Here is a 21,829-nt window from a genome sequence, read left to right as displayed (position 1 = left end):
TAGAAGCCCTCCGTGATCAATGCCCACTCCGGAAGAGCGCCGAAAAAGGCCCCAAGATGGGTTCTCACTGGTACAGAAGCTTGCGGCGGTGGAATTAGGTTTTCGTGGTGCCCTCTGATGTTTTCAGGGTACGTAGGTATATATTAGGAGGAAGAAGTAGGTCGGTGGAGCCACAAGGGGCCCACGAGGGTGGAGGGCGCGCCCCTTGCCTCGTGGCTTCCTCGTTGGTTGCTTGACGTCCACTCCAAGTCCTTTGGATCACGTTTGTTTCAAAAATCACACTCCCGAAGGTTTCATTCCGTTTGGACTCCGTTTGATATTCTTTTTCTGTGAAACACTGAAATAGGCAAAAAAACAACAATTTGGGCTGGGCCTCCGGTTAATAGGTTAGTCCCAAAAATAATATAAAAGTGTATAAATAAGCCCATTAAACATCCAAAACAGAATATATATAATAGCATGGAACAATCAAAAATTATAGATACGTTGGAGACGTATCAAGCATCCCCAAGCTTAATTGCTGCTCGTCCTCGAGTAGGTAAATGATAAAAACAGAATTTTTTATGTGGAATGCTTCCTAACATATTTCTCAATGTAATTTTCTTTATTGTGGCATGAATCTTCAAATCCGAAAGATTCAAGATAAAATTTTAATATTGACATAAAAATAATAATACTTCAAGCATACTAACTAAGCAATCATGTCTTCTCAAAATAACATGGCCAAAGAAAGTTATCCCTACAAAATCATATAGTCTAGCTATTGTCGGTGTCAAAATCGGCGGATCTCAGGTAGGGGGTCCCGAACTGTGCGTCTAGGATCGATGGTAACAGGAGACAGGGGACGCGATGTTTACCCAGGTTTGGGCCCCCTCTATGGAGGTAATACCCTACTTCCTGCTTGATTGATCTTGATGAGTATGAGTATTACACTACTGGAAACAGGGAATTTGCCATCAGCCAGCTCTTTGCCATCTGCCAGCTGATGGCAAAGAACGTCTTTGCCATCTGCTTATAAAAAACAGATGGCAAAGAACTGACAGACGGCAAAGAACATGGTTGCCATCAGCCAATTCTTTGCCATCTGCTAGTGGATGGCAAATAATCTTTGCCATCTGCCAGCAGATGGCAAAGAGGTTGGCAAATCCTATGACCGTCAAGCATGTAACGGCGTACCAGCCCCACCTCTTTGCCATCTGCCAGCAGACGACAAAGATTCTTTGCCATCTGCTGGCAAAAGGCAAAGAGATGGGGTTATTTTTTTCCAGGTAAAAAACACTGTGGGGTTATCCCCTCCCTCTCTCCCAACCCATCCAGGTAAAAAAAAGACGTTCGCATCTCATCCACACACCACCACCTACCTCCTCCCTCTCCGCCTCCTGCGCCCCTTCCTCCCACCCCCATCCCCATCCCGCTTCGCCTTCCCCCACCACCCCGACCTCCTCGACCTCTACCTCCCCGCCGACGCCTTCTTCGCCCCGCCCCCCATCCCCTCCCCACACGCCTTCCTCCTGCACGACCTCACCGACCGCGTCGCCGCGCTCGAGCTCGCGGCCCGCACGGCCGCCCCGCAACCGGCGCGCCGCAAGTACACCTACGCGGCCACGGAGCCCGGCGGCCGGAAGGTCAAGTGGACGGCAGAGGAGAAGCCGCGCGGCGGGGGCCAGCCGCTCAAGTGGGAGGCGGAGCTCGCCTCCCCCAATGACGATGGATTCGACCGCAAGTGGAGGTGGGAGGCCAAGTCCAAGGGCGGCGCCGGAGGCAAGACCAAGACCAAGTGGGGCACCGAGATCAAGAGCAAAGGCTCGCTCGAGCCACGGTTGCGTGCCTACACCTGGGAGGAGGACTTCACCACCTCTGACGACGATGAGGATGAGCTGGAGGTCGAGGAGCGCAGGCCAGAGAAGCCCAAGAAGATCAAGGCCGCCGCCATGGACAAGGAGGTTGACAAGAACAAGAAGAAGCCGGCGAGGACGTGCGTCCAGATCAAGGAGATCCCCGAGGACAACACCGCCGGCTGCGACGCCATCCGCAAGGTATGGTACTCAGCACAAAAGATGAGATTTTTGCGTGGGTTTTGGTTCTGTGGCCCGATCTGAACGAAATGTGTGATTTCCAGTAGAATTTCCAATAGAACCAAGTTACCTCTCGCTGGATTTGAGAGAAAATTTGGAATTTTAGAGGATGCTAGTGTCCACACTCTAGATCTGTGCTTAGTACTGGCTACAGATTGACTGAACTCTACTCTGAATGATATCAACTTGAGGATTTTGCTCCCTTGCAATGCACTACTGTCATATGTGTACTGACTTCCTGACATTTGTCTCTCTTTCTGATGATGCAGGCCTTTGCCATGGGGAACGGCAAGGGGAAGGCCAAGGAGCTGTCGCCGCAGGATGCCATGTTGCTCATCCAGATGAACTACAGGGCGCACCTCGCCCACCGCTCCCAGGTGCTCAGCTGCCCGTGCGATCTCGCCGTCGCCAAGGCCAAGCTCAAGGAGCCTCGGTCCCTCTTCTACAACCACTCCTACAGGCGCCGCCTCTCGCACGACCACGAGGAGCGCCAGAGGTTCTCCGAGAAGATCATTGTCCTGCTCCTCACTGTCGAAGCGCTCGAGGTGAGCTCCGTCACGGCCTGTTTACGATTGCCGATTGCTGATTGCTGATTGCCATTGTTGTGCTGTGGATTTGAAATCTCAGTTACTGCATACAGTGGTTAACACTACTAGTCGTCAAACCCGTGCGATGCACGGGCTAGTATTTCTACTATATTTTACCATAAGAATTGGATTTTTTGGGCATTTAATCCATATATAGCAATAAGTGATGTCCTAACCAACAGCTCCTAAGAATGAACCTTTTCTAAATTATGATTTTCTAGTGCAACGTGTACGCTACTGACCAACAGGTCAAATGGAAAGCACTTTATTCTCTGCATCATATACTCACGCCGGTGTAAAGAACCAAAGGGTTCATAGTTCACATATATAGACTATGTAGAGGAATCATCTTCCTCAACAAATTCTTTGAGAGTTTGACCTATGTCTCTCTCACCGTAAGAATATCAAAAAAAATAATCTTTTAGAGCATGTGCCTCGGGGAAAGTGAAAAATGAATACTGAAACTGGTTTGTCATATGCATTACATTTGGTTTAATTTAAAAGTATACAATTCAGATCAATCTGGATATTTTCTGCATGCATTACGTAGTACAGGGCCAGGTAGTAAGCATTCCGATCAACAAAAAATGTCGTAAGATAGATAATTTGAACGTACAGACCTTATACAAATAGTAGGTATGAAAGAAAAGAGAGAGACAACATAGTGGTAGAACATGGATAGAGCAGATTTGGAGAAGTGCGATGATCATCTCGTATTACCTTTCCTCCTATAGTCCCCTTCGGAACGAAAATAATTACAGTATATGTGCTAAGTTAATCCATAAAAAGGTAAAACAAAAAGAACTATACAAAAGCGATGTTCAGGTATTGCTTTCGAAAAATCTTTAAGCAATGCAACTTACAAAAACAACCATATATTTATCATTGATATTGTTAGTAAAAATTTATCATATATTTCAAAGTTCTCATAGCATCACTGCAAGATGCGAAACCATTTGTAGACATCTTATTATTTATCAAAAGCACGGTTTCTTTTTTTGCAGGAATTCTATGCTATTTAGTTTCATAACTTTTGTAATATGAAACTGCCAAAATAAAACTTAGGCGCCACAAATTGGGAAAAGCTCAATATTTTTATTTACAATATATTGTTGCTTATTAACCTCAATCAGCCAAAACAGGTACCAGTGAAACACATCCTTATTAAATAGGCATATGATGTGTAATTTCATAAGCTTCTCTAAATATGAAACCGCCGAAATAGGATAACCAAGAAAAACTCGTATAGCTCAGAAAGAACGGGATGCTAATTGCACACCTCGCCCGTCTCATATTCACATATATATGGACTACACAGATACATCATTAATGATATTACAATCAGGTTACAAAAGAACTACTATGTACAGAAGATATCCTACCATCTATATGAGGCTTGGCATGGACGTCAAGATGAGTGGCAGCTGATGCGGAATTATTAGAAGAGCAGTCGATGCAGCTGGTCATACTCTCACTCAGTATTTCTATGTATCAATATTATGTTGCTAATTATCCCCAATCTGCAGTCAATAGGTATCAGATGAACACTTGCTTATTTATAGAGCTGCAGGTAGGAATCAGTTAAGAGCAGTCGATGCAGCTGGTCATGCTCTATTTAACCTGTAGTTGTCAGAAAAAATAGTTGTTGTCACATGTGATTCACAGAAAGTTACTGGACATATTTTGTCGGTGCAAAAATTGAATTTGGAGTAGCTTGACCAGCTCGATGTTGACAACTGAAAGGATGCTCCTTCTTGTGATGTTGCTTGTCTAGACACCAGGTTTAATTTATAAGCTCACCAGATCTGACCTGATGATCTCGATTAGATATCCATATGTTGTAGGTGAAAATATTCGGGATTTAATCCTTGGAAAGCAGAACACTATCACATGATAGTATAGAAAACAAATTAAACCCGATCCAAAGTCATGGTAGATTCAAGGGAAGAAAGAAATTCAGAACAAAAGATTATGAGAAAACGAACCTCATCTAGATGAGAAAACAAACCTTAACAAAACAATTGTGATGCAATACACTCCTTCAGCACATCGGATCGACGCCCGAACTTGCTTGCACAATTTGAGAGCAACATGAATTGTTCCTGGGGCTAAGGAGACCATGGAGATTACATGGCCCGTTGTTGCTTCAGGTTGTTTTCTTAAAGGAGAGAGAAAGAGACATGGAGAAGGTAGATACTTTTGGGGTGTCCTTGGCTTGTACGTGAAAGGACTGTGACCCTTATCTCTTTTGGCTTCTTCTCCTTTTAAGCGCTTTTGTATATCCTTTCATGTTTTTTTCTAACTTATCTTCACGGTCGTTGATAGGGAGTATCTCACTCGGCTTCTATTTCTTCTACAGCCGTGAAAACTGTGAGTCTTCTAAAAAAGATAGTTTGTTATTTGTGGTCTGTTCAAGAAGTTTTTTCTGGCTGATTTTTTCTTGGTCAAGATTTCAGCCAAGGATTACATGGATTAGATAGAACGGCTCTTATTTTCTGATTAATGTGTAATTTGTTGGGAGTCTATATATAATTAGTATAGCTATAGATAGATACATATAGATAGATAGATAGATAGATAGATAGATAGATAGATGTATACAAAATTACAAATAAAATACAGTATATTATGTTCTCTCTATCATAGTCATATCAGGTATACTGAATAGTGTACATTAAATCTTGATTATATAGCAATATATGTTTCATACTGTCACAGTAATTACAGAAACTATACTCCCCAAAATCAATCCATTGATTGCCATGAGCTTCATAGTATTTCAACCTTATCAGATCAAACTAACACATGGTGTGCTATAGAAAATACTTCTAGATCTGACATAAATAGCTGAGTGGCTGAGTGAATAGCTTACCTGAAGCTGGAGAGACTGATCCCAGTAGCGCACACTCCAAAAGTTGATGTTGGTGACTGCATGCATCTTCTGCCCTTTGTAGCAGCCATTTATCTATAGATGCTGCTAAAATCACATCCCTGGTAATGCTCCTTTCCTCAACTCCACCATAATGTAAGGATGGTTATGAATACAGTGGTGTAGACCTCTCTGCATCTAAACTTGAGCACACCTTTTGCACGAAACGTTTTCTAAAATACTCCCCACCATTGACATCAGAATCCATAACGTGTTGGTTCATGATCATCTCCACGTGCCTGCCTCTGCTCAGTCTAGGAGATTCAGAAACAAAGAGCACATGAGAGCATGCTCAACTTCCAATTCCTTTTTTATGTGAACATAATGACCTATACAGTGGTAGTTCGATCAGTGAGAAACTAATAGATGACATGCTCCTTTGCATCAAGTGTTCACCAGTTCATTAATAATGGGACCAATTTATTCTGCTGTCCAAAGATGTAAAAAACTGTAACCGGATATATGATATATGGCATCCAAGATTGCAGGTCAGTATATTCGGGAATTAATCCTTGGAGTGAACAACACAATGATAGGACATGATAGAAAACAAATTGAACTCGGACATCATAATAATCTTCACATTTTAGTTGCATCATAATAATCTTCTTCTAGTCTTCTTCTTCTAACTTTCTTCTTTCCCATTTTACAGATTTGCTTAAGATCACGGAAGCTTGGGTTGATGGAGTGCTTGTATTTAGTTTTTATTTTGACCTTGTGAAACTTGCTACCTATGGATGAAACTGTGTAATATTGATGAAACTATGTATATGTACGGATGAAACTTGCTACTATTGGTAACATGTATTGGATATATGTGTTCATGACTATTGGTAATATGTGTTGAATATGCTATATTGGTCATATAAATATATTTGTGTTTGATTTTCTGTGAAAATGAATTGATATAAGAAAAAACAAAATTAAATGGGGCAATATAGTCACTTTGCCATCTGCTGGCAGATGGCAAAGAGCTTTGCCATCAGCTGGCAGATGGCAAAGAGGCCACGTGTCATCTACATGTAAAATTTGGGTTGGCCTATTTGGGCTCTTTGCCATCTGCCAGCAGATGGCAGAGCTCTTTGCCATGTGCTGGCAAATGGCAAAGCATGCAGCCTTTGCCATCTGCTGGCACACGGCAAAGAGCCTACATACTTTGCCATCTGTTGGCAGACGGCAAAGAGCCTGCAGCCTTTGCCATCTGCTGGCAGACAATAAAGAGCCTGCAACCTTTGCCATCTGCTGGCTGATGGAAAAGTATGCCGTTAGCCTTCTAACGGGGCTAACCCCGTTAAGAGACTTTGCCATTTGCCAGCTGATGGCAAAGCCACAGGCTCTTTGCCATCAGCCAGCAAACGGCAAAGAAGCCTTTGCCGGCAGGGTTTCAGACAAACTGTTTGCCATCTGCTGGCAGATGGCAAAGCCTTTTCCATCCGTCGACCATGCCTTTGCCATCTGCCATGGCAGATGGCAAAGTGCCAGATTCCAGTAGTGTTACAAGAGTTGATCTACCACGGGATCGTAATGGCTAAACCCTAGAAGTCTAGTCTATATGGGTATGATAATGAGTATATGTGGTGTCCTTTCCGGACTATCCCCTTCAGTTTATATAGACACCGAGGGGATCTAGGGTTTACATGGAGTCGGTTACATAAGAAGGAATCTTCGGTCGCCAAGCTTGCCTTCCACGCCAAGTAGAGTCCAATCCGGACATGGTGCAGTCTTCGGCCTTCATGTCTTCACATCCCATCAGTCTGGCCCATGGATAACAGGCCGGACGCCCGAGGACCCCTTAGTCCAGGACTCCCTCAGCTATGATCTATCTTCATCAGACAAAATATTAAATCATGCACAACCCCGATGACAAGCCAAGCAATTGTTTCATACTTTTGATGTCCTTAAACTTTTTCAACTTTCACGCAATACATGAGCGTGGGCCATGGACATAGCACTATAGGTGGAATAGAATGGTGGTTGTGGAGAAGACAAAAAGGAGAAGATAGTCTCACATCAACTAGGCGTATCAATGGGATATGGAGATGCCCATCAATAGATATCAATGTGAGTGAGCAGGGATTGCCATGCAATGGATGCACTAGAGCTATAAGTGTATGAAAGCTCAACAAAAAAACTAAGTGGGTGTGCATCCAACTTGCTTGCTCACGAAGACCTAGGGCAATTTGATGAAGCCCATCATTGGAATATACAAGCCAAGTTATATAATGTAAAATTCCCACTAGTTTATGAAAGTGACAACATAGGAGACTCTCTATCCTGAAGATCATGGTGCTACTTTGAAGCACAAGTGTGGAAAATGATAGTAACATTGTCCCTTCTCTCTTTTTCTCTCATTTTTTTATTTGGGCCTTCTTTCTTTTTTTAGCCTCTTTTTTTCGTCTGGAGTCTCATCCCGACTTGTGGGGGAATCATAGTCTCCATCATCCTTTCCTCACTGGGACAATGCTCTAATAATGATGATCATCACACTTATTTTTACTTACAACACAAGAATTACAACTCAATACGTAGAAAAAAATATGACTCTATGTGAATGCCTCTGGTGGTGTACCGGGGTATGCAATGAATCAAGAGTGACATGTATGAAGAAATTATGAAAGGTGGCTTTGACACAAATACGATGTCAACTACATGATCATGCATGGCAATATGACAATGATGAAGCGTGTCTTAACAAACGGAACGGTGGAAAGTTGCATGGAAATATATCTCGGAATGGCTATGGAAATGCCATAATAGGTAGGTATGGTGGCTGTTTTGAGGAAGGTATATGGTGGGTGTATGATACCAGCAAAAAGTGCGCGGTAATAGAGAGGCTAGCAAATGTGGAAGGGTGAGTGTGCGTATAATCCTTGGACTCAACATTAGTCATAAAGAACTCACATACTTATTGCAAAAATCTATTAGTTAAACAAAGTACTACGCGCATGCTCCTAGGGGGATAGATTGATAGGAAAAGACCATCACTCGTCCCCGACCGCCACTCATAAGGAAGACAATCAATAAATAAATCATGCTCCGACTTCATCACATAACGGTTCACCATACGTGCATGATACGGGAATCACAAACTTCAACACAAGTATTTCTCAAATTCACAACTACTCAACTAGCATGACTCTAATATCCCCATCTCCATATCTCAAAACAATCATCAAGTATCAAACTTCTCATAGTATTCAATGCACTTATATGAAAGTTTTTATTATTCCTAAAAGAAAATTACCATGCTGTTATAAATGACTCTCAAAATAATATAAGTGAAGCATGAGAGATCAATTATTTCTATAAAATAAAACCACCACCGTGCTCTAAAAGATATAAGTGAAGCACTAGAGCAAAAACTATATAACTCAAAAGATATAAGTGAAGCACATAGAGTATTCTAATAAATTCTGATTCATGTATGTCTCTCTCAAAAGGTGTGTACAGCAAGGATGATTGTGGTAAACTAAAAAGCAAATACTCAAATCATACAAGACGCTCCAAGCAAAACACATATCATGTGGTGAATAAAAATATAGCTCCAAGTAAAGTTACCGATAAACGAAGACGAAAGAGGGGATGCCTTCTGGGGCATCCCCAAGCTTAGGCTTTTTGGTGTCCTTGAATTTTACCTTGGGGTGCCATGGGCATCCCCAAGCTTAGGCTCTTGCCACTCCTTGTTCCATAATCCATCAAATCTTTACCCAAAACTTGATAACTTCACGACACAAAAGTCAAAATAGAAAATCTCATGAGCTCCGTTAGCGAAAGAAAACAAAACACCACTTCAAGGTACTGTAATGAACTCATTATTTATTTATATTGGTGTTAAACCTACTGTATTCCAACTTTTCTATGGTCTATAAACTCCATTACTAGCCATAGATTCATCAAAATAAGCAAACAGCACACGAAAAACAGAATCTGTCAAAAAACAGAACAATCTGTAGTAATCTGTATCAAACGCAAACTTATGGAACCCCAAAAATTCTAGAATAAATTGCTGGACGTGAATAATTTATCTATTAATCATCTGAAAAAATAATTAACTAAATATCACTCTCCAATAAAAAAGGCAGCAATTCGTGCGAGCGCTAAAGTTTCTGTTTTTTACAGCAAGATCAGAAAGACTTTCCCCAAGTCTTCCCAACGGTTCTACTTGGCACAGACACTAATTAAACACAAAAAACAGAACCAAAACAGAGGCTAGATAAATTATTTATTACTAAACAGGAACAAAAGGAAAGGAATAAAAATAAAATTGGGTTGCCTCCCAACAACCGCTATCGTTTAACGCCCGTAGCTAGGCATAAAAGCGAGGATAGATCTAGGTATTGCCATCTTTGGTAGGCAATTCTTCAATAATACACCTATAACTCCTAGGAGTTTCTTTATTTTTATTAATTATCAAACTCCTAGGCACGAAATCAAGAAAATCATTTGTAGCAAAAGGTTTCTTAAGGATAGTGAGAAAGTTGGGGTGAACACTTATGGATTTGAGGTCCGCATTTCCCTTACTAGAAGTTTCTCCCTTATTTTTAGGAACATACATCAATTTGGCAATCTTAGCATTAGAAGGAGTGTTTTTCACGGAAGAAAAGGCAGACCCTAGGTTGGTAATAATATCCTCAATTTTATCAATTCTAGTGGAATCTTGATCTATCTTTTCATTAACCATAGGTCCCTTTTCTTCAAAGAAAATTAAGAGCAACTCCTACCTTAGATCCGTATTGGGTAATTTGGTTATGGATCTTTCTATCCAAATTTTCAATTAACACTACGGTGGCAACTTTATTTTCAATCATTTCAAGCCGCTGCATCACATGTTCCAAAGTTAAAATAGTTCCATTAAACAAAAGAGGTGGTGGGCGAAACAAATGTATCATAGCATTATAAGAATCAAAAGTATGGCTACCCAAGAAATTTCCTCCGGTAATGGTACCAAGAATATATCTATTCCAAGGAGTGATGCCTACATAAAAATTGTGAAGAAGAACGGAAGTAGATTGCTTCCTAATAGATCTATTTTGCGCATTGCAAATTATGAACCAAGCATCTTTTAGATTTTCTCTCTCCCTTTGTTTAAAATGAAGGACCTCATTCTCGGGAGATAAAGGAGTAGATAAAGGACTAGCCATAACGACGAATCAAGCAAAAGAAAGAGTGAATGAATGTAACACCCCGGATGTAATTTACCTTATATGTATCCCAACTCTTGCCGTTTCCGGCACTAAGTTAATTTTTTTCCTCGGGTTCGGGTTTTTGTCTCCGTGTGTTGTTGCTTTGTCATGCATGTCATATAATGTCATCATGTGCATTGCATTTGCATACGTGTTCATCTCATGCATCCGAGCATTTTCCCCGTTGTCCGTTTTGCATTCCGGCGCTCCTATCTCCTCCGGTGGTCCTTTCTACCTCCTTTCGTGTGCGGGGGTTAAACATTTCCGGATTGGACCGAGACTTGTCATGCGGCCTTGGTTTACTACAGGTAGACCGCCTGTCAAGTTTCGCGCCATTTGGACTTCGTTTGATACTCTAACGGTTAACCGAGGGACCGAAAAGGCCTCGTGTGTGTTGCAACCCAACACCCTTCCAATTTGGCCCAAAACCCAACAAAGACCCTTCCATCATCTAGAGCGTTCGATCACGATCGCGTGGCCGAAAACCGCACCTCATTTGGAGTCTCCTAGCTCCTCCTACATCTATATATAGACCCCTCATTCCAAATCCCGGGTCTCTTCTTTCCCTAACCCTAAAATTCCTCGCGCCGCCGCCGAACATGTCCGCCTCCGCGCCGGACACCGCCCCGAGCCAGTGAGCAGCTGCCATGTGGCAACCGCCGGCCGCCCCCGCGCGAGGCCCGCCGAGCCCGTAGCCGGCCCCCGAGGGCCCGAGCTCGCGCCGCCCATCTCCTCCTCGCGCCGCCCGCGCCCCGTCTTCCTCCTCGCGTCCGGCCGCCGTCCGCCGCCGCAGGCCACCGCGACCTCGCCGGAGCACTCGCCGGCCGCCTCGCCCTCACCACCTCGCCGGCGCCTACCTCGCCGCCCGGCCTCCCCGACCTTGTCGCCGCGCGTCCCGATCCGGATCCGGACGGATCCGGCCTCCTTCGGTCGTCCCCGTGCCCTTGCCACCTTGCCGGAGTGAGGAACCTCGCCGGAGACCTTGAGATCCCGCCGCTGCTACAGTACCCGCTACAGTAAACCCTAGATCTGGGTTGACTTTCTCCCCCTCTCTCAGATTTATTTTGCAATCTTCGGCATGCCGTAACTCCGCATCTGTAGCTTCGATTTGCGCGTGTAGCATATAAAAATGTTCGCTTCGACGAGTACATCATTTCATCTCATTGCATCATTTTCATTTGACCTCATCTTGATGCCCAAAATGCTGTTGGAAGAGGGCTATGTGATAAAATTGTCAGATCTGTTTCATCAAATAGATATTTGTCATTTTTGCCATGTTTAATGTGTGCATGATATGCTCCTGAGCTCTACATGTGTTTTGTTATATGCCATGCCATCTTTACAGAGGTGCTTACCATGTATTTTTGTGATATGTGTGGTGACTAGCACAAGCTTGCAAAGTAGTGCAATCGGTAATGCTGATTTCAAGGACTTAGAATTTCACTAAGTCCTTGATCTGATTTTGTCATTATGCCATATGTTCATGTTGTTTTCGAGTGATCGGTGCCTCTTTTGAGCATGATCAGTAAGGATGATTTCTTAACATTGTGGTGCTCTATCCATCCATGTCTTTGTTTGCATTTATGGAGCACCCTAGCTTGAGTCAATCGAGCTCTACTTTTGCTATTTCGTGAATCCTGGCAGATTGTTGACTTATTAGCGATTTTGCCGAGGATGTTGCTATTGATCCGTGCATGCTATGTTGTTGTTCTTGCCATGTCTAGCTTCTATGCCATGTATTCTTGATGGGTGTATGCTTATTTTGTCATGCCATGCTCTATAGTGAGTGCATTGAGCTCGTAAACATGCCTACTCGTCAACAGATTTGCGTGCCCCAGTTTTTCACTAAGTCTGTAATCTGATTACGTTTTTGCCATGTTCACATGCTTGCATTTGTATTTTCTGATCCCTTTTGGCTCAATGTCACTAAGGGACTTTTGTTAAGTGCTTTGAGTATCTTCTTGCCATGCCTTTTTTTGCCATGTTAAGTTCCTGTAGCATGTAGTTTTCATGCTCCAAATTGTGCTACCTGATGTTAAATTCCAGACTTGTGTTAATTTCACAAAGTCTGAAACCTGTTATCATTTGCACTTTTGCCATGCTTATTTGAACCTGTTAATGGATGAATTGTCCATAGCTCAGTGTTCATCTTTTGTCAAGCATCATGATTGGATCCCTGCCATGTATTTTGTTGTCATGTTTGAGTGCTATAGTATAATTATCTTGATGCTTTTAGATGGCTACTTGCTGTTTATCGCAGACCGGTGTCATATTTGTTTTGCTTGCCATTTCCAAACCGTGCACCCGATTCCGGTGATCTTTATATCGACTTCAACCGAAATCACCTCACCTTTCCAGTGGCACTCTTGGATTTCCAAGTTGAGGCCAGGTTCAATCATTCCTTGTCAAATCTTGCATATGCATCACATATCGCATCCCGCATAGCATACCATGTTTGCATCATGTTGTTCGAGCATTGCACGTGGTTGCTTGTGTTCCTTTTGCTTGTTTGTCTTGTTTGGGTAGAGCCGGGAGACGAGTTTGCTAATGAGGAGCCCGTTGAGTTTGCTTACGAGGATCAAGTCAACTCTGACAACTTTGTAGGCAAGATGATCATACCCTCGAAATCACTTCTATCTTTGCTTGCTAGATGCTCGCTCTTCTGCTATGCCTATGCTACTATGCCTACCACTTGATTATCATGCCTCCCATATTGCCATGTCAAACCCCTAACCCACCATGTCCTAGCAAACCGTTGATTGGCTATGTTACCGCTTTGCTCAGCCCCTCTTATAGCGTTGCTAGTTGCAGGTGAAGATTGGAGATCGTTCCTTGTTGGAACATTGTTTATTGTTGGGATATCACCATATTATCTTGTTATATTAATGCATCTATATACTTGGTAAAGGGTGGAAGGCTCGGCCTTTTTCCTAGTGTTTTGTTCCACTCTTGCCGCCCTAGTTTTCATCATATCGGTGTTATGTTCCCGGATTTTGCGTTCCGTCATACCATGTTTGCATCATGTTGTTCAAGCTTTGCACGTGGTTGATTGTGTTCCTTTTGCTTGTTCCCCTTGACAGTTTGCCTTGAATAAAACTCCTCCAGCAATGCCCAACCTTGGTTTTACCATTGCCACCTAGCCTCTTTTCCCCTTGGGTTTCTGGAGCCCAAGGGTCATCTTTATTTAAACCCCCCTGGGCCAGTGCTCCTCTGAGTGTTGGTCCGACCGAGTAGACTGCGGGGCCACCTCGGGGAAACTTGAGGGTTGGTTTTACTCATACGATGTCTCATCTGAGTGTGCCCTGAGAACGAGATATGTGCAGCTCCTATCGGGATTTGTCGGCACATTCGGGCGGTGTTGCTGGACTTGTTTTACCATTGTCGAGGATGTCTTGTAAAACCGAGATGCCGAGTCTGATCGGAATGTCTCGGGAGAAGGAATATCCTTCGTTGACCGTGAGAGCTTGTGATGGGCTAAGTTGGGACTCCCCTGCAGGGATTTGAACTTTCGAAAGCCGTGCCCACGGTTATGGGCAGATGGGAATTTGTTAATGTCCGGTTGTAGATAACATCAAACTTAACTTAATTAAAATGAATCAACCGCGTGTGTAACCGTGATGGTCTCTTCTCGGCGGAGTCCGGGAAGTGAACACGGTGTTAGAGTAATGCTTGACGTAGGTTGTTATAGGATCACTTCTTGATCATAGTTCTTCGTTCGTGCTTTGCCTTCTCTTCTCGCTCTCTTTTGCGAACAGGTTAGCCACCATATATACTAGTCGCTTGCTGCAGATCCACATATTACCTTGCCTTACCTATAAGCTTAAATAGTCTTTATCGCGAGGGTGCGAGATTGCTGAGTCCCCGTGACTCATAGATTACTTCCAAACCAGATGCAGGGACCGATGATACCGGTCTAGACGATGCGCTTGAGCTCAAGTGGGAGTTCGATGAAGACTCTCGCCGTTACTATGTGTCTTTCCTAGATGATCCGTAGTGGTGCCCAGTTGGGGCGATCGTGGACCGTGTCGCATGTGGGGGTTGTTCTCTTATTTTGGTACCGTAGTCGGACCATGAGTGTATTGGATGATTGTAACGTTATTCATGTATTTGTGTGACATGGCGAGTGTAAGCCAACTATGTACCCTTTTTTCCCGCCATTTGGACTTCGTTTGATACTCTAACGGTTAACCGAGAGACCGAAAAGGCCTCGTGTGTGTTCCAGCCCAACACCCTTCCAATTTGGCCCAAAACCCAACAAAGACCCTTCCATCATATAGAGCGTTCGATCACGATCGCGTGGCCAAAAACCGCACCTCATTTGGAGTCTCCTAGCTCCTCCTACCTCTATATATAGACTCCTCATTCCAAATCCCGGGTCTCTTCTTTCCCTAACCCTAAAATTCCTCGCGCCGCCGCCGGACATGTCCGCCTCCGTGCCGGACACCGCCCCGAGCCAGTGAGCAGCCGCCATGTGGCAACCGCCGGCCGCCCCCGCGCGAGGCCCGCCGAGCCCGTTGCCGTCCCCCGAGGGCCCGAGCTCGCGCCGCCCATCTCCTCCTCGCGCCGCCCGCGCCCCGTCTTCCTCCTCGCGTCCGACCGCCGCCCGCCGCCACAGGCCACCGCGACCTCGCCGGAGCACTCGCCAGCCGCCTCGCCCTCACCACCTCGCTGGCGCCTACCTCGCCGCCCGGCCTCCCCGACCTCGTCGCCGCGCGTCCCGATCCGGATCCGGATGGATCCGACCTCCTCCGGTCGTCCCCGCGCCCTTGCCACCTCGCCGGAGCGAGGAACCTCGCCGGAGACCTCGAGATGCCGCCGCTGCTACAGTACCCGCTACAGTAAACCCTAGATCTGAGTTGACTTTCTCCCCCTCTCTCAGATTTATTTTGCAATCTTTGGCATGTCGTAACTCCGCATCCGTAGCTCCAATTTGCGCGTGTAGCATATAAAAATGTTCGCCTCGACGAGTACATCATTTCATCTCATTGCATCATTTTCATTTGACCTCATCTTGATGCCCGAAATGCTGTTGGAAGAGGGCTATGTGATAAAATTGCCAGATCTGTTTCATCAAATAGATATTTGTCATTTTTGCCATGATTAATGTGTGCATGATATGCTCCTGAGCTCTACATGTGTTTTGTTATATGCCATGCCATCTTTACAGAGGTGCTTACCATGTATTTTTGTGATATGTGTGGTGACTAGCACAAGCTTGCAAAGTAGTGCAATCGGTAATGCTGATTTCAGGGACTTAGAATTTCACCAAGTCCTTGATCTGATTTTGTCATTATGCCATATGTTCATGTTGTTTCCGAGTGATCCGTGCCTCTTTTGAGGATGATCAGTAAGTATGATTTGTTAACATTGTGGTGCTCTATCCATCCATGTCTTTGTTTGCATTTATGGAGCACCCTAGCTTGAGTCAATCGAGCACTAATTTTGCTATTTCGTGAATCCTGGCAGATTGTTGACTTATTAGCGATTTTGCCGAGGATGTTGCTATTGATCCGTGCATGATATGTTGTTGTTATTGCCATGTCTAGCTGCTATGCCATGTATTCGTGATGGGTGTATGCTTAGTTTGTCATGCCATGCTCTGTAGTGAGTGCATCGAGCTCGTAAACATGCCTACTCGTTAACAGATTTGCGTGCCCCAGTTTTTCACTAAGTCTGTAATCTGATTATGTTTTTGCCATGTTCACATGCTTGCAATTGTATTTTCTGATCCCTTTTGGCTCAATGTCACTAAGGAACTTTTGTTAAGTGCTTTGAGTAGCTTCATGACATGCCTTGCTTTGCCATGTTAAGTTCCTGTAGCATGTAGTTTTCATGCTCCAAATTGTGCTACCTGATGTTAAATTCCAGACTTGTGTTAATTTCACTAAGTCTGAAACCTGTTATCATTTGCACTTTTGCCATGCTTGTTTGAACCTGTTAGTGGATGAATTGGCCGTAGCTGAGTTTTCATCTTTTATCAAGCATCATGAGTGGATCCCTGCCATGTATTTTGTTGTCATGTTTAAGTGTTGTAGCATAATTATCTTGATGCTTTTAGATGACTACTTGCTGTTTATCGCAGGCCGGTGTCATATTTGTTTTGCTTGCCATTTCCAAACCGTGCATCCGATTCCGGTGATCTTTATATCGATTTCAACCGAAATCACCTCACCTTTCCAGTGGCACTCTTGGATTTCCATGCTGAGGCCAGGTTCAATCATTCCTTGTCAAATCTTGCATATGCATCACATATCGCATCCCGCATAGCATACCATGTTTGCTTCATGTTGTTCGAGCATTGCACGTGGTTGATTGTGTTCCTTTTGCTTGTTCCCCTTGACAGTTCGCCTTGAATAAAACTCCTCCAGCAATGCCCAACCTTGGTTTTACCATTTTCCACCTAGCCTCTTTTCCCCTTGGGTTTCCGGAGCCCAAGGGTCATCTTTATTTAAACCCCGCTGGGCCAGTGCTCCTCTGAGTGTTGGTCCGACCGAGTAGATTGCGGGGCCACCTCGGGGAAAATGGAGGGTTGGTTTTACTCGTAGGATGTCTCATCTGAGTGTGCCCTGAGAACGAGATATGTGCAGCTCCTATCGGGATTTGTCGGCACATTCGGGCGGTGTTGTTGGACTTGTTTTACCATTGTCGAGGATGTCTTGTAAAACCCAGATGCCGAGTCTGATCGGAATGTCTCGGGAGAAGGAATATCCTTCGTTGACCGTGAGAGCTTGTGATGGGCTAAGTTGGGACTCCCCTGCAGGTATTTAAACTTTCGAAAGCCGTGCCCGCGGTTATGGGCAGATGGGAATTTGTTAATGTCCGGTTGTAGATAACATCAAACTTAACTTAATTAAAATGAATCAACCGCGTGTGTAACCGTGATGATCTCTTCTCGGCGGAGTCCAGGAAGTGAACACGGTGTTAGAGTAATGCTTGACGTAGGTTGTTATAGGATCACTTCTTGATCATAGTTCTTCGTTCGTGCTTTGCCTTCTCTTCTCGCTCTCTTTTGCGAACAGGTTAGCCACCATATATGCTAGTCGCTTGCTGCAGATCCACATATTACCTTGCCTTACCTATAAGCTTAAATAGTCTTGATCGCGAGGGTGCGAGATTGATGAGTCCCCGTGACTCACAGATTACTTCCAAACCAGATGCAGGGACCGATGATACCGCTCCAGACGATGCGCTTGAGCTCAAGTGGGAGTTCGATGAAGACTCTCGCCGTTACTATGTGTCTTTCCTAGATGATCAATAGTGGTACCTAGTTGGGGCGATCGGGGACCGTGTCGCATGTGGGGGTTGTTCTTTTATTTTGGTACCGTAGTCGGACCATGAGTGTATTAGATGATTGTAATGTTATTCATGTATTTGTGTGACGTGGCGAGTGTAAGCCAACTATGTACCCTTTTTCCCCTATTATCTATTTACATGGGTTGTTGTGAAGATTACCTTACTTGCGACATTGCTTTCAATGCGGTTATGCCTCTAAGTCGTGCTTTGACACGAAGGAGATATAGCCGCATCGAGGGCGTGACAAGTTGGTAATGAGAGCCTTCCCCGACCTTAGGAGCCCCCCTGCTTGATCGAATAGCTGGCGTTATTGAGTCTAGAAAAATGTTTTGAGTTATTTAGGATTATATATATCAGAGAGTTAGGACTTCTTTTTACTCCCCAGTCCCTTCGTCGCTCTGGTGAGGCATCCTGACGTAGAGTTTTGACTCTTCTTTTCTCAAATTTCACTAAAAAAATTTAGGATCATGCGGGTATCTTGGAATTGTTTCGATCGATTTGTGACGAGAACATTCTTCTTGGTGCCTCCTGTCATTTATGGGTTGTGGCAGTGTCCCGGGGAGTTGAGCTCCAAGGTGTTGTCGTCACAATTTTATCGTTGCAGTTCTGGAACACTTGAGTTTAGTTTCGCCGACATCGAAAATCTCTTTTATGCAGTTGTTGGTGAGATAACCTCGACGCCACCCAGTACTGGGGCGGGAGTTCGGGAGTATTGCCATAACTTGTATAACGGATGCTTTTCGAAGGTTGAGGTAGACGATTTCCGAAGTTTTTCTCGGTTACGTGTTGAAGGATGGATACAGCTGGATGTAGGATTTGCTAGATTTGGGTGAGATATTATGCTTCCCCTGTATCCCCAACACCTGATTGCATAACCGGAAAGGTTCGGGAGTTTCATAGGTGGGAATTCTTGTAGCTCTAGTTCTTCTTCCAGGGATATTTGGTTTGAGATTGGGTGATATTTACCGAGTATTTGTTGTTGTTTCATACCTTGTTGGTTTTATTCTTCTACCTCAATTCTAAGTGGCTTCTCAATTTATGGATATGTGACCATTTCAATTGGAATGCATTCGTTCATTTTGTTCGGATGTGAAGACTTTATGTTGCAATTTCAACCCGTTTGATTCAGCTTCAATATTTGTCTGTCAATGTGCTAATGGATGTCAACCTCTTCAGGATGGCTCCTCCAACGCGCACGACTCCGAATCCTGATCCGCCACCACCACATCCACCTCTGGAGGCATGGCAAGCTGTGATGGCCGCTACCAATGCAAACACGCAACTGATCATTCAACTTCTTCAAGAGCGCAACCAAGGGAACCAGGGCCAGGGCAACAATCAGAACCACTTTGCTACACTCAACCAGTTCCTTGCTAACCAGCCAAAGACCTTCAGCAATTGTGTTGAGGCAACATACGCTGATGATTGGCTCGTGGACATATGCAAGCATTTCAAGTGCAGTAACGTCAGGCATGAGGACTTTGTTAAGTTTGCTTCCTTCCAACTCAAAGACCAAGCTGCAGAATGGTTTCAGCAGTACAAAGATTCTAGAGGAGGCCGTGTGGTTACCTGGGATGAATTCCGTCAAGACTTCAAAGCTCATCATATTCCTCAGAGCGTGGTTGAAAGCAAGCGTGAGGAATTCCGCAACCTGAAGCAAGGCTCTATGTCTGTCTACGAGTACAACAAGATGTTTCAGAAGCTCGCCCGTTTTGCTAAGCAGGACGTCCCTGACGAGAAGAGCATGATATATCAGTTCAGGGGTGGTCTTAGAGAAGAAATCTAGCTAGCTCTCGTTCTCTTTGAGCCCAAGAGGTACGATGAGTTTTACAACATGGCAATGAAGCAAGAGACTGCTCAACTGAAGTGCGATGCTTCCAAGAAGCGAGTTAGAGATGCTACTCCTTCTTCCTCAACTCAAGTGGCTAAGCAGCAGAAGTATTGGCTTCCTCCTCCTCCGTTCCATCAGCCTTATCAACAGAAGGGCAAAGGTGGCAGTGGATCTTCCCACCCACCCAACCCTGGCTTTTAGAACAAGACTTCGTCTCAAGCTCCAAGATCAAGTGCTCCGTATCACCGTCCACGTTCATAGGTCACATGCAACAAGTGCCAACAGAAGGGTCACTATGCCAACAAATGCTTCAATCAGAGGCATCTCCCTCCTCGTCCTCCTGTTAGATCGGCAAGTACAGTTGTGGTCAAGCATAACCCCAAGCACGCCAAGGTCAACTTGATGAATGCAGCTCAGGCAGAGGACTCGTCAGATGTCATCATGGGTAACCTTCCTGTTAATGATGTTCCTGCAAAAGTACTTTTTGATACTGGTGCATCGCATTCTTTCTTGTCATTCCCATTTGCATCGAAGCACAATGTTGATACTGAGGTTATGCCCAAAGTCATGCAAGTTGTTTCTCCCGGCAAGCTTTTGACTTCTAGTTTGGTTGCTCCCGATGTCTCTATCACGTTGGGCGACTACAAGTTTCTGTCCTCTGAAGTGGTTCTTGGAAACTCGGATATTGATCTTATTCTTGGAATGGATTGGCTTTCTAAGCACAAGGCACATCTTGATTGTGCTGCCTGGCAGATTCAATTGACTCATTCGTCTGAGGATGTAATTGTCTTTGCCGCTCATGATGATACAATCTGTCTGTTTTCTCTCAATGAGAAGGGTGAACTGGATGCCATCTCTCAAATTCCAGTCGTTTGCGAATATCAAGACGTCTTTCTAGAAGAGCTTCCAGGAATGCCTCCGCACCGGCGAGTTGAATTCGTCATCGATCTTAAGCCTGGCACGGAAACTGTTTGCAAACGTCCTTACAAGCTTGGACCTGAAGAGTTGATGGAGCTGAAGAAGCAACTCGATATTCAAGAGCGAATGGGTCTCATCCGACCTAGTTCTTCTCCGTGGGGCTGTGGAGTTCTTTTTGTGAAGAAGAAGAAGGATGGAACGGACCGACTTTGTGTTGACTACCGTCCATTGAACAAGAAGGCTATCAAGAACAAGTACCCACTTCCCAACATCAATGAGCTGTTTGAACAACTCAAAGGTGCTCAAGTATTCTCCAAGCTTGATCTCCGCATGGACTATCACCAGATTCGAATCCGTGAGCAAGATATCCCCAAGACGGTGTTCAGAACAAGCTATGGTTCATATGAATACACTGTCATGTCTTTTGGCCTCGTCAATGCTCCGCCGACTTTCTCTCGCATGATGACCTTCATCTTCAACGCCTACACAAATGACTTCGTCTTGGTCTACCTCGATGACATTCTGGTCTTTTTGAAGAACAAGGAAGATCATGCCAAGCACTTGTGTTTGGTGCTCGATAAGCTCAGAGAACATCAGTTCTACGCCAAGTTCTCAAAGTGCGAGTTTTGGCTCGATGAGGTTCTCTACCTTCGGCATATCATCTATGCCAAGGGCATAGCGGTGAATCCTGAGAAGGTGTCTGCAATTGTGAATTGGGAACCACCTCAGAATGTGAAGCAACTGCGCAGCTTCCTTGGTCTCGCAAGCTACTGTCGAAGGTTCGTTGAGAACTTTTCAAAGATCGCGAAGCCTCTTTCAAACCTTCTCCAGAAACACGTCAAGTATGTTTGGTCTCCGAAATGTGACATATCTTTCAACACTTTGAAAGAGAAATTAGTCACTGCTCCAGTTCTGACTCCTCCTGATGAATCCAAACCGTTCGAGGTCTTCTGCGATGCCTCTCTTCAAGGTCTTGGTGCAGTGTTGATGCAAGAGAAGAAAGTTGTGGCTTA

The 21,829-nt window shown here is 44.4% G+C and overlaps 1 pseudogene; it reads left to right on the top strand.

Annotated features, from left to right (window-relative positions):
* Window positions 1-1,125: 1,125 nt before the first annotated feature.
* Window positions 1,126-6,339, top strand: LOC123129636 (BAG family molecular chaperone regulator 7-like; annotated as a pseudogene).
* The last annotated feature ends 15,490 nt before the right edge of the window (window positions 6,340-21,829 follow it).

The sequence above is a fragment of the Triticum aestivum genome, chromosome 6A (assembly GCF_018294505.1).
Source record: "Triticum aestivum cultivar Chinese Spring chromosome 6A, IWGSC CS RefSeq v2.1, whole genome shotgun sequence".
NCBI classification, from domain to species: domain Eukaryota; kingdom Viridiplantae; phylum Streptophyta; class Magnoliopsida; order Poales; family Poaceae; genus Triticum; species Triticum aestivum.
This window is presented reverse-complemented; position numbering and strand designations above follow the sequence as displayed.